This window comes from Phasianus colchicus, chromosome 3, assembly GCF_987193195.1.
Source record: "Phasianus colchicus chromosome 3, bPhaCol1.hap1.1, whole genome shotgun sequence".
In the NCBI taxonomy this organism is placed as follows: domain Eukaryota; kingdom Metazoa; phylum Chordata; class Aves; order Galliformes; family Phasianidae; genus Phasianus; species Phasianus colchicus.
The window spans coordinates 10771461-10780886 of NC_143438.1; positions in this window are offsets into that span (position 1 = coordinate 10771461).

Here is a 9426-nt window from a genome sequence, read left to right on the forward strand (position 1 = left end):
GTTTTACCAGTGTCTCCTCTGCTTTGTGTTAGAGGATGGAGTCAGATCAAATCTGGACCAAAAACCAGCCCCCAAGTTCTTGCGAAGCCCAGGAGTTTTCTACTAAATTAAGTTTTAAATAAATAAATCTGAAACCACAACTAATGTATGTCATTTCAAATAGATATTTTTAACAAATGCAGGCATAAATATAAATTCCTACTTTCACATCAGCTATTGCACTGTCAAATATCTATTTGAAAATGATGATAAACAAGCAAAACTGATTAGTCTACTTTCTTGTTTAAACAGGAGATGCATATAGAAGCAAAACAAATGATGCTCATAAAACTGTGTTCTATTTCATTTCACAGACCAAATATTACTTGTTTTATACATTCTTATCATCTTATTGACACTGATCCTCCTCTGGGATACAACTCAAAAGCCTGATTCATAAATTCAGTTCCAAGTAAAAAAAAACAATTATATCTGTTTTGGTCTTAATTAAAGTTGGAAAAGAGCACTGAGCTCATCTAGTCCAACCATCAACCCATCCCTACCCCATACCCACTAACCATGTCCCTCAGTGCCACATCCAAATGGTTCCTGAATACCTCCAGGGACAATGACTCCACCACCTCCCTGGGCAGCCTGTGCCACTGCCTCACCACTCTTATGAGAATACATTTTTCCTAATGTCCAATCTGAACCTCCCCTGGTGCAACTGAAGGCCATTAGCTCTAAATATCTGAATACCTGTTGTCACTGAGTTATCACTCCTTGCAAAGGGCTGTGAGTTTTAATGAGAGTTTTTGTTATTTGTCCTTTAGGGATAGAGCAGAGAAGCCTCAAATTCTCAGTAGATCAGGGATTGTCCTAAAGAGGGCCAGAAGTGGTACTTTTGGTCATCTAGTCTTCCCGTGCAATTTTAGAAAGTTCAGAGATGATATGGGCTTTCCAAAGGAAGCAGGCACCTAGGAAAAGCGTGTGAGCTTTATTTGGAGAACTTGACTGATATGAGTTTGGGAGAAAGCTGAATCCTGACCCAGAGTTTGCATCCATCACCTCTTACTGTGGCCAGCCATGTACCGTCAGCAGATGGAACCGCTACACATTTCATCAGGTCCTCAGAGTGTTTTCCTCTGCTGATTAGCATCATTTCTGCCTTGTCCAGGTTGAGCAGCAGCCAGCTGGCCTTCTTCCAGAAACCAGTTTCTGCCAGGCATTGTTTGAGGTTGGCAGCAGCCGCGTCTGGGTCAGGGAGGAAGGAAGGAGCACTCCGGGTGTCATTGGTGCACTGATGGCAGCACTTGCTGCTTCAGAGATGCCCTGCAGCAGCTGTTGAACCAAAGAGGTGGATGGAAGTGAACCCAGTAGGAAAACACAAGTTGCCCGGTGAAAGATTTGAAAGAGCGTATCAGCTCACATGGGTGGGTGAGGGGGAGAGTGTCTGGAATTTATCCCTATGGATTTTTGTGTTCATTAGTGTATAAATCTCATAGCGAGCAGGTTGTTTTGGGCAGTCTTTCCACTCAGCCAGTGTAAATCCCTGTGGCTAACTGCTACTTGAGTGCCTGGGTAGTGAGCAATGTTGCCGTTGTTCAGGCAGCAGGAGGGAAAGGATGGTGCCCTGCTTTTTGAAACACACCTGTTTTCAAGCATTTCATAGGTGTATGTCAGACATGATTTCAGGCCATGATGGATATCTAGTAATTGAAGAGATTCAGGTGTGCAAATGCACCTGGACTTGATGGTCATGATGGGTCCCTTCCAACTCAGTATATTCTATGACATCCCAGGGGATCTCCAGAGGAAAGAAATAGGAGCAGAAGTGGTTTGAGCTCAGGGATAACATCTCTCCCCAAGGCTTCATTTAAGACAAATATTTTGAACAAAAAGCTGAGTCCTATGAGTGGATTAGCATTGTGTAAAATCTGAAATTCAGTGAGAGCTTCTACCTTAATGTGATGTCTTTAGAACACAAACTCATTATGATAATGATGTGGTTAGTAAGGAGAAATTCAGAAGGTTTAGCCCCGAAGAACAGGCTCTTAAGAAATAGCATTCTGAGTGTTTTTAATTAATGCATTAAGCTGAGTGCCCATAGTATGTAATTTGCACATACTTATAGTTCCTACACACCAACAAAATTGGTGCTAAGGATCCCATGTTCTTACTTTACCTACGGCAGAAGCCCACTAATACCAGACAGCGAGCTGTACTTTTTAGCAGAATAAAATGCCTAAGAAACACAGCCTGTCTGGAAAAAGCACGGAATGCAATGCCAAAGAATTTTCAGATAACTGAAAATTTTAGGTACCTTGCTTTTAAAGTGTTCAGTTGTGTGCAGAGCTTAAATTCTGTGGTTTTAGTGAGATGTGAGCTACTAAAACACCATCCATGATGGCTTGCAGACAGCAGGTTGCTGAAGTAACACTTCAGAAGAAAGATATCTTTAAACATGTATGTTTCCATTTCTGAGCTACAGGGAAGTGCTCTGATTTCACAGGTCTAGGCTATCTATAGATATTCTGACTTAGGTAGTCCTCCTGGAGGTTTTTGTCTTTTCATTGTTCAGTGGAGAACAGAAGTCAAGCAGAAAATCATATTGATTCAGTCATTATCTTTTAAAGTGTCGTGGGGAATATTGTAAACTGCTGGATGTTGTTTTAAATTATCCAAATTTGGTAATATGTAAGGTATAAGTTCAGGTTTTCAAAATAATTTCTGCAAACCTTGGTTAGGGTTTGCCAAACTGTCATATGAATGGAAGACTTTCTCTGAAGATTTTCCTTAAATCCCAGAAGATCAGTTCCATACCTGATCCTGTCCAGGCAAACCTCTGAGTTACATATAAGAAAACTCACATTCTTGTTGAAAACTAGGCTGTGTTTCATTTTAAAAATGGAAACTTAAGCTTCTAGCTGCTGGAATGACTCTTCAGATTTGTTCTTTTAGATGTGAAGATTCTGCAGTACGTATTTGTTTAGAGAAAGTGTACATTTATGCTTATATTCATTCACATTTCAAATAACATAAGATGTTAACATAGGGTTTGAAATACTGTTGTACACTCTACATGGTGCACCAATACACCAATGGTATCATTTAAGGAATCGGTCCAAATAGAGCACTAATAGCTGTCAAATCATCAAAAATAAAATTAGCAAATCCTTCCTTTTCCATTCTTCTCGCCCACCCCTTACTCGATGTGCTTTACAAGACTCATCAATTGCTCATGTTGTTTAATACTGTTTAATATTTCTGATGGTCCATGTTATTGGCCAAATCCAGTGACACCGTGTTTATTCATCTTTCACTGAGAGTATTTAGGAACCAAGTCCTCAGCATCACTCCACATCAAGTTCCCTTGAGATTTATTTTAATATAATAGGAAATAGCTCATTATTATTTAAAGCAGCAGCCTGAACAGCACGCTTGGGCAAATGTGGAGTCTTTACTGGCTAATAGAACATTCGTGGTGAAGTTATGATTTTCTCCTGCATTCATATTGCTGGAACTCACAGTGGTTTAATTCTTCCGTTACTCTGAGTTAATTACCAGTGTCTGAGTGGAAGTATTCAGTCAGGTTGTGCGGCTGCATGGGGACTGATCAGATGACTTGCACAGCACTTCTCTTGTCTGATAGAAATCAACTGTTACTAACCAGTGGGATGGCGAATGGGGTTGTCAGGGCTTGGGGGGTCTCAGTGAGGAGGGATGGACACTAACGGGAGTCTTATGTTCTTTCTGAGTAGTTGTAGACATTACTTATTGGGCAGGATGTGGGGGCACTTGGAGCTTAATTTGCCACTTAGCTGCAGAAATTATCAGTTTCCTTAGATTTTTTTTTTTTCCTTTATCAGTTGAAAATTCAAGAGCCTTTGCTTCTTGCGAATGATGTGTCAAATTAAAAGTGTGTGGTTTTTTTTTATTTTATTTTTATCGACACTTAAATTAGTAGGAAAAAAGTTACTGCTTAAAAGTAAAAGTCTTAAAAGTCTTTTTTCTTCTTCTTCTTTTTTTTTTTTTTTCCCCAAGGCAGGAACATCTAGTGGCAAATTTGCAGAGAGCTAATGTGACCAACCTGCTTGTTCATCTTGTAAAATCTCAGCTTGAGAGAATTCTGTCTTTCTGGGCCCCATGGGCTCTTGCCTAGAAACCATCATTTCTATCAAAATGAGGTTCCTGTGAGACTTCTTAAGTAGACACAGGCTCAAAAATAGGACTTATGTCAGGTTTAATAATGGGGCCTCCTTTTAGCTGTAGAAGGATCAAAGCACCTCCATCATAGATATCTATCTAGGGAAAATGATCACATCTATGTATGAAATATACTACGTTTAGAAATATTGACTTGTATCATAAATCCAAGGTGAAACAGTCTTGCTGATGAACACTTCACTGTTAATAATGACAGTCAAAAATGTGCTCTAGTAGTTTCAGTGTAATTTAGCCAGAGACTCGTCAACCATCTACATAAAGCTAGCTTGGAAAAGGCATTAGCCTCGATGAGAGATGGATTTGACTAGAGAGCTGCGAGAAGCTGTGTTTGCTTACTGGGTGTAGGATGGAAAGGGGCCAGTGGTGCAGTATGGACAAGTCCTCACTGCTCTCATGACCTGTCCACTGGGGAAGGGCACCAGGACCCCAGCCCCATCTCGTATGCCTTGCAGTGAGTGAAGGAACGCTTGACTCCATCCTTCTGCTGAAGAGGGCAGGCCCAATTCCCTATGGGCAATATGGCTTTTGTTTCACCTTGATTTTGAAGTTGATACCCAGATATGGGTGCTCAGGTTCATTAGGAGGAAACAAGCAGTTGTGTCACAGTCACTAAAACCAGCAGTGTTAATGCTCAGCATGTAATAACCATATTATCTTCTGTCATCTGATGCATTATTAGATTTTATATTATATTGATGGGAGTATTAAAGTCTAGTCCATGAACTGAAACTGTTGTATTATGTAATGGAAAGGTGCATAATTGTCTGGGATTGTTAACCCTTTAGGGATAGAGCTGCTCTGTCCCTGCGGAAGACTTCTGACTCTGCTGTAGCTTAGATGCACACAGAAGTATGAGTTTCTGCCATTTAGCAGGATGAAACATTTTGCTGTATGAATCTGAGTATCTTCCCCAGAGAACCCCACCTAGTTGTCTAAAGCCATGTTGCAGACCCTTGTTCAAATATGTGCTACTGAAACACATTTTCTACAATATTACTTTCCTACTTTCTGCTGACTCCTAAACTGGTCTTGTTTCTTAACTAAAGTAGCCAAGACTGTTAAGAACTAGATGTTCTTTCTTGCTTGAGCATGTGTAAAGAGGAGGATCCTTTAGCTGTGGTGATATGGTATGTAAACAAGAAACCTCATCAGTGTTGAGATAGAAGAAGATTGTTTACTTTTCATAGAAGCAGATCATTTAACTCCTTTTGTGGGTTGCAAATGTGAGCCTGGAAGGGTACTTGCTTGTGAGTCACAAAGTGAGGTTTTTGGGGGGCAGGAGAGAGGAAAAAATAAAATTCAATGAATCTGAAACTGCTCTGTTCATGCTGATAACCAGGCTGCATAACATAATTGCAGATGCATGAGATTTCTGTTCTTTTCTGTGGCATTCGCAGTGTAAACCCATAGAAATAAAGGAGAGTAAACACGTCATGTGATTTCCAACTCTTGTTTAGTATCTCAGGCTTTGATCCCTCCCTTTTGCTTTCTTGGGGAGAGAGTGCCTATCCTTTCTTTTGAGTTGTTCACCTTTTAACAACTTTTCTGCTTCAAATCTTTATTCAATCTATATTATTAACTCACACCCGAGCCTATCTTCCTTAAAGAGTAAGCTTCTATTGGTTTTGTGTCTCTTAAAGATTCCCATTCCTGGCCACATAGATGCTCTGAACTTGGTGTGAACTGCTTGGTTGAGTGAGGGACATCCCCACCATGTCATGGTGAGCCATAAGTCTGTGTACGACTCATTTGTAACTATTATGCAAAAACCATCCTGTTACTCAGCAAATGGAAAGGAAAAAGATGTGTCTAGAAGGATGCTGTTGTCGTTGTGAATTCCTGGCACTATTTATGATTGGTTGCATAGCCATAAGCCTCACGTCATTCAAGTTAGATACTGCAATGCCTGTCCCCTAATCATTGCTGTAGTTTCATGCCCAGAACTTGCAGCTTGCGTAACCTGTGTCCATTAAGAGTACAGATATTTGAGGAGAAGGGAGGTGTTCCTGCCCCTCTACTTTGCACTAATAAGATGTCACTGAAGTACTGTGTTCAGATGTGGAGTCCTCAGTACAAGAGAGATGTGGATCTGTTGGAGTGCATCCAGAGGAGGGTTACAGAAATGATGCAAAGGATGGAACACCCTTTGAGCACAGGCTGAGAGAGCTGGGGCTTTTCATTTTGGAGAAGAGAAGGCTCTGAGGAGACCTGAGAGTGGTCTTTCAGTGTCTATAAGGGGTCTATAAGAAAGAGTGGACAGACTCTTTAACAGGGTTTGTTGTGATAGGACAAGGGGAAATGGTTTTAAACTAAAAGAATGGAAATTTAGATTGGGTATAAGGTAAAAACTTTTTATGATAAGGGTGGTGAGCCACTGGAACAGGTTGCCCAGAATGCTGGTGGGAGCCCTGTCCCTGGAGACATTCAAGGTCAGGCTGGACAGGGCTCTGAGCACCCTGATGTAGCTGTAGGTGTCCCTGTTCACTGCAGGGGAGTTGGGGTAGGTGTCCTTTGAGGGTTCCTTCCAACTCAAATGATTTGATGATTCTATGAAGTAAGTCCTTTCGTAACTTGCTGAAAATTAGAGGCAAGGGGATTGCCGGGGCAGAGAAAGCAGCATATGGAAAGGCTGCTTTAGGGAAAGGAAGGAACCTGATAGTGAGGAGCTCGCATTAGGTACCAGTAGACTGGACTGATTTGGCATCTTTAACTTGCAAAATTGTATGAAAATGTTGCAAACCTCACTCAGAGAGGAAAAAATGAAGAGCTGTGTTGGTGGTAAGATTCAGTGGGAATTCTTTAGCCCACATAACAGGTCATCAGATGAGCATCATGTGTCCTGTTTGTACATCAGACAATACAAGGTAGTTGCTGGAATGAGCTGCAGCAGTATCTTGCTAATGTATAACATCAGGGCTGGAAAGCCTATCCTGAGTGCACACTGCTGAGAAAGATCTCAATCTTGGGCAGTGTACTCTTTACCACCTATAAATTGCATAGCTTGTTATTGAGGGGAAAAAGCAGAGGTGTAGAGAAGAGAGGAAAGCCTGTTGCCTTTGCTTCTATTAAGTAGTGTTGCACATTTAATGGATGGGTAACAGGAAAGACTGTAAGGGGACGCCATTGTTAATGTGAGCTCCTGCGGCTTTTATTATACTTGCACCCGCTATAGTTAGGGTTGAGCAGCTGTTTCCATTATGAACTCCTATTTCAGGGGTTTATAACTTGGTTGTAAAAATTTGCTCCAGGCTAAACTGTAACTCACCGGGTCTTCGCCTGGGAGAATTTTTTTTTTAAACAAAACTTCAAAAGAAGAACTCCATCTAGTCATTGTTCTGCAAGCTTGCACAGAAGCCAAATTTTACTGGAATGCCTTGAGAACTGTTTAAAACTAGGAACTGATTAAATTTCCCTCTGTCATAGTTTTAAATTAGCCATGTGAACTACTTTGCAAAATGTGGCTGAAGAATGCAGGCGACCAAGAGAGGAATGCCACCGTGACTCAGCTGATGTCCATTCAGTCTGGTAGCTGCTCAGTTATGGGAGTTTTCCTTTGAATAGACAGCAATGCATTATGACTCTAGGATGGAAGAATGCTGGATTTGCCTTTACTCATAGGATCTATGAAGGTTTAGTGCCTGTATGTATTAAACCACATCTATATAATACAAGCACTGCATTCACATTTGGTAGCATAATGTTTCTGCAGAGGTGTCTTATAACATGTGCTTAGACATACATTAAGACTCCTGGACATATGACTTCTTTCAGAAAGATCTTAGAATCCCATCACCAGTCTGCCTAAATTGTGTTCAATGGCCATAACTGCCTTTGAATAATGCGTTACATAGCCTTTTTTTTTTTTTTTTTTTTTATAGTCACACTTTATAAGCACACATTTTCATATCTAAAAAGTATTTTGTCTTGGCCCTTTGTGTTTGTTTCTATAGCAGCAGGCATAAACTGGAAACTGGCAAATCTCTCTCTCAAAAAAATAAATAAAATCAGCAGAAGTTGCAGAAAGCTTATGGAAAAACTTGAATCTTTGTTTGGCTTGCTAAATTATTCTTGCAAAACAATAAGAAAATGTGAAATTCCTGCTCTGATTTATGTCAACATCATCTATTGTCAGATTTGTAAAGCTGTTTTGGTACATGAAATGGCAAACCACCTTCCCTCAGTTTCCAGAGACAGGAACAATTTGTGAAACCTGACTAAACAATATAACTGAAAAGATGTGAACAATTGCCCCACTGGCATCATCCTTAGATCATGGCTGAATTGAAGAAATCTTGCAGTGACCACTTGGGCTCAGTGCAGAAATTATGGCCAAAACTGTATGGAAATACAGGATTGAAACAGATTTGGTACTTGGACCTCAAAAGCTAAATTTTTGGTTGCCTTTAATGTTTTAGATATTATTCTGAATCTGAACTTTAAAGTAGCTAAAAATGTTTACAACTATCCTAATCTTGTGAAAAGAGGTGGGAAAAATGCAAGAACCCCAGGTTTTTGTTTGCGCTTCTTCCATTAAACTACCTATAGAATCATTACAGTTGGAAAACACCACTAAGATATCTAGTCCAGCTGTTAACCCATCACCACCATGCCCACTAAACCATATCTTTCAAATACCTGCAGTATTCAGAGTCACATTGTGTTCTGTGTTTTTTTTCCCACAAGACATGAAATTGTCCCATCCTTTATAAAGCACAGATTATGCTCCATGGCTGCACTGTCCACTCAGCTACTCGGTAAGGAGATGGTTTCTGGGAATGTATATTGTAGGCACTGACATTTTGGAGTGTTTTGGTATCTTCTTCTCCTGGTGAGGTGAAGAATGCCACCATTAATCTTTGCCTGTCACTAGCTAAGCTTCTGTAACTCCATTATGTTTCAGACTACAGTATGCGGGATGCTGGTTCGTATCGTCTTTGTTTAGAAGTATACTGAAATAAAACACGCTGGCTCTGGGTTCTTAACTCCTTATATATTATGATTGTTGATTTGAACATGATTGACTCCGTATATTATGATTGTTACCTGCTTAGTAACACAGAAATGCCACACAATTGAAATCTACCAAACTTCATTTCTTTGTGATTTCTTTATCCTGCATGTCAAGAATTTAAGAAAAGTGGGGTAACAAAGTCTGCTTATGTGAAAAAGCGAAGCTTTCTTCATTCTTCTATTCAGAATCCACTTTGGATTTTGAGATCA